Source organism: Rhamphochromis sp. 'chilingali' (genome assembly GCF_963969265.1).
Source record: "Rhamphochromis sp. 'chilingali' genome assembly, chromosome: 2".
NCBI classification, from domain to species: Eukaryota; Metazoa; Chordata; class Actinopteri; order Cichliformes; family Cichlidae; genus Rhamphochromis; species Rhamphochromis sp. 'chilingali'.
Genome location: NC_137930.1, coordinates 52,579,856 through 52,584,725, shown reverse-complemented (window position 1 = coordinate 52,584,725; position 4,870 = coordinate 52,579,856).

Here is a 4,870-nt window from a genome sequence, read left to right as displayed (position 1 = left end):
ACTGCGCTGCATTCTGCCTCCTAATTGTATGAAGATTAGATTATTGTGATCGGAGGAAAGCCGCAGCTTCTCTTTACTTCATCCCAGGAAGTGAGGAGGTGGAGGGAAGAGGCTATCAAGTACTCAACGACTGCGTAATTACGACTGCAGAGATCTGAAGTGATATTCACCCCCCACTTTCTTGGCTCACTGTCCAGGGTGCTTGGCTTGATTAGCTCATTCTGATTTGAAAAATTGTTACTTGGGCACATAATACAGTATCTCTCAAAGGTTTCAGGTCACAAACAGAAAATTTCACATTTTCCATGGAAACACGTGAACAGGATATATATTTTAATATAGGAGTAGTTTATTTCTTTACATGTAACTTAAAGAATTGTTCTAACACAATTCTGCACTCCCATCCTAGCTGTGAGTTTGGTGAGGAGATCTGGAGACATTTAAACCCTCGATCATGTAAGTGCATCCCACAAGCTGTTCCCTGGTTTCAGATCCCTTTTATCCCGCACAGATTTCACACATTACTGCAGCCAAATTGTTGCATTTCCTCCACCATGCTTGAAAGATGAACTCAAGTAACCCTAAAGCATCTTTTCCTTTGTTCTGCATCTCACAGATGGTGTTTTGTTTGGCCCAAATGCCTCTAACTTAGATCTGTGTGTGTAAGTAACACTTTCTTCCCAGTATCTGGACTTGCTGGCCGGCCTTAATCACTTCTCTCAGTGGCCGGTCGCTGATATGGCTTTTTCTTTCCAATCCTGCCTAAAGGACCAGCATCGTCTGAGGTTCCCGTTCCTTGTCTATTTTTGCCCAGTTGTGCACCGAGGCCTCCCCATTCTTTTTCTATTCGTGTCATTCTGTTCTAGCCAATTGGCACAGCTCAGTGAAGAGCACACATTGTATGAAATCTTCAGTTTGATGTCAGTTTCCTGCATGGATTAGCCTTCATTTCCCCAAGAATACTTAACAGGAATATTGTGATGGCTTTCAAACGCAAAGTCTTTTTGTGTTTTGGCATTTCAAGATTACAGTCATAACTTAGAAATACTGATGCTCAGCCAAGAGTTTGCAGTTGTTCCAGTATAACTGGATTTTTTTTTTTTTTTTTTTTTAATGATCCACTAGTATTTTAGCATGATAAACTTGAATTAGGAAAAACATCTTGGCTTTGTGAACTAACCATTTAATTCAATGCAATTTAATGTTCTTTCATGGTAAAACAAACACACTTTCATTTCAAGAATGAGGACATTTCTATGTGACCCCAAACTTCTGAGCAGCAGTGCGAGGAGAGATATACGTGTGGTCAGTGTGAGTGTGCGCTTTTTTCTCTCAAATATATGTTGTTGTTTTTTAAAAAATAGGGGTGTATTTTCCATGGGAATATAATTTGAAGGCCTTTCCCTGAGCTGCCTGTCATAACAGAGAAGAAGGTGAGACGAGATGACTGTACAAGGCTGTGCTCAGGCACCTGGGTAAAAGCTCTGGCCAGATGGATGGCATTTCCCTGCAGCATAAACACAGTGCTCTGGCACAGCTCTCCACCAACTGCTTACACGCATGAAAACATATCCGTGGCCAAAGACAGTAGAGGACACAACAAACAGCGTCACTGGTAGTCTGAAATGGTACACCTTATAGGTCATTCAAATATGTTGTTTTATCTAGAATTTAGCAAAAGGGCAGAGCAAATAAAAGCAATATGGTGGCGCTGAATGAATATAGCATAAAAACAGTTTCATAAACATTTTTCACTGCAAGTAGAAATGAGACAATCATGAAAATCACTATGTAAATCATCTCTGGCTTCCTGGATTAAATAGTTAAAGTAATTTCAGCCTTGTAGTGTTGGGAGCGAGCTATTCTGCAGTATCTGAGTCTGAGGAAAAGGCACGAGTTCTTTCCTGTGTACAAAAACAGCCTTTTGCTGCTTATTCCACCTATACCAGCTGCTGATGTTTTGTTTACTTTCGCCTTATGCAGATTCTACCGAAAGCAAGGATTTTGTGTTACGTCTAGTATGTAAACAAAAAGACTCGTACAAGTAAATCCCATTCTAGAAGTTTAGAGTGCATCTAAATTCCTGAAAGGCAAAAGCAGTAGATTTGTTTTTGTTTTGGGGTATTTTTTGGGGGGTGTAAATTCACAAGGCAGGTCTTTTCACATCAAGTCTGGTATAGAGCTCATACAGCAACCCATCGTTCAAGGTTCAAGGTTCAAGGTTCTTTATTTGTCACATGCATAGTTATACAAGTATAACACACAGTGAAATGTAGCCTGACACGCTCCTCGACATGTGCAAAACAGGATAGACAATATAAACATATTTAAAATTAAAGGAATTGAAATGTACATTGTGCCTTGGTTTAGTGTCTGGAAGAGTCCTGACTCAGTCAATTATAGATGATGTGAGAGGGCGGGTGTGTGTGTTTAGGGCACGGATGGCTTGGGGATAGAAGCTCCTCTTGAGTCTCTCTGTCCTTGCCCGGAAGATGCGGAACCTTCTACCAGATTGCAGAAGTTGGAACAGTTTGTTGCCAGGATGGGACGGGTCCTTCAGTATCTGCGCTGCTCTAGTCCGGCATCTCCTGGTGTAGGTGTCCTGAAGCGGGGGGTGAGCAATCCTGCAGCAGCGTTCTGCTGTACGGATCACTCTCTGGAGAGCTTTTTGGTCCTTCACACAGCTGTTCCCAAACCACGATGTCATGTTCTGTGTGAGGATGCTCTCCACAGCGCCTGTATAGAAAATCCTGAGGATCTTTGGAGAGACCCTGAACTTCCTCAGTTGTCGTAGGTGATACAGGCGCTGCCTAGCCTTTTTGGTCTGGACCTGAATGTGGGCAGCCCATGTCAGGTCTGAGGAGATGTGGACACCAAGATACTTGAAGGTACGTTAAAGCTAAGCATGCCTTTTATACTCTAGTTGTTTTTATTAAAGTACTGAATCTGGTAAAAATTGACTACTTATGCTTTTACTATTGTCTGCCATATACAGTTATGCTCAGACGTTTACATACACTCATCACAAGCTTTGGGAATTGGGAGAACAATTTGAGTGTATTCCACACAGGCCAGACGTGTATATATACAGACTTATTAATAAGTGTTGCTGAAGGTTCTACATTGTCTTAACTTGACAAGATCACTTCACCTCGAATCAGCTACATGCTTGAAACTTGAACCCAACTGGGTGTTCCAGTAGCACAATGATACCAAACACACATTCCGAACTGGTTTGGAAACGGATAAAGCAGGCTAGCATTAAGCTGCTGGGATTGCCTTCCCAACAGTCTGACCTCAGCCCTGTTGACATTATGTAGATGTGCTTAAAAGCCAGATCTTTATCAGAAAGCCAAACACTTTAAATACACTCAGCCAATTCTGCCCAGAAGAGTGCTCAAGTATGCAACCAGAATTATGCCAGAAGCTTATTGATGGCAACCAAAAGTCTTCTGTCAAGGTGCAACCTGCTAAGGGACATTTAACCAAATATCGGTGTGTGTGTGTGTGTGTGTGTGTGTGTGTGTGTGTGTGTGTGTGTGTGTGTGTGTGTGTGTGTGTGTGTGTGTGTGTGTGTGTGTGTGTGTGTGTGTGTGTGTGTGTGTGTGTGTGTGTTACCTTTGACCCTGAGTGGATTAGGGAATATCGAGAATAAATTCAAATTTGTGCACCCAATTCTTCTTTTTAAAGGTCATTAAATATGTAATTAAGGATGTGGTATCCTATCCTGAAAAAAAAATAACAATTTAAACAGTTTAAAGAAATCATTAAAAGCCTTTTACCATGACATTCATGCCATGATTCCCATGAGTGTATGAAAACTACTGACCATAACTGTATACTGTTAAAGTGGTGGATGCTTCAGATAATAAGTTTCAGATAATAAGATCAGTGTATGCACAAGTCATTTCTGTAAAAAGAAAGAAAAAAAAAAAGAAGAAGCTTAGGCTGCTCAAAACTCAGTTTCTGAAACTCAGGGTTTTTTGTACTCTTGGCTCTTTGTGTGATATCAATGAGAGGGGAAGTAAAGAAGGTGGCCTTAAACAGAAAAAAGGATAAAAAAGGATGAGCAGAGCTGCACGTAGGCACAGTAAAACATAAATAAGGATTAAACGCCCAGAATAAGAATTTTAAGTTTACGTTTAATTTTATGATTGTTATTATTATTAGGGATTTTTTAAAAACCATTTTAAGTCCTCTTTAGCCTTTAAGATAGTTTAAAAAACCCATTCCTGTGGCTGAAATGAGTCACCACAACAAAGAGAATTATTTTTCTTTTATTTCAGCAGCAACTTATTTTAATAATTTTACAAGGAGCATAGAGATAAATGAGCAAAGGTAGCTTTCTAATGGGAAATCCAGAACACCATATTGAATGGCCATGAAGTCACATGAAGACTAACATCCACAGGTTGTCCCTATGTTGTATTTGTGAATTCCCATCAGGTTTTTGCCCCCTGTGTATTAACATGGTTAGACAGGCTTTAAAGGCTGCTCCCTCTCAATACAGAGAAGTCATGTAATGTAATTACACAGCAGACAGAGAGGAAATGCATCCTCCCCTGATGTAAACAGCTCTGACTCATGAACTTGTCCCGCAGCTCTAATTACATCAGTAATTTGATTTCTTTTGCACCTTTGGCCAAACCTCCAGACTGTAAATATGAATATGTTTCTTTGGTCTATACCCGAAATGGATCCTGAGGAGATTTCGACAGATACTGCCTTCTCTCATCTTTGCTTTCATGTAACAACAGTTTATCCTCCAAGTGGCTGCTGCTCAATTACACCTCACATTTATCTGTAGCTAATAAACCCAGCTCATTAGTACTTAATTAGTTTTGGAGCTGACGAATGATGTTAAGATAAG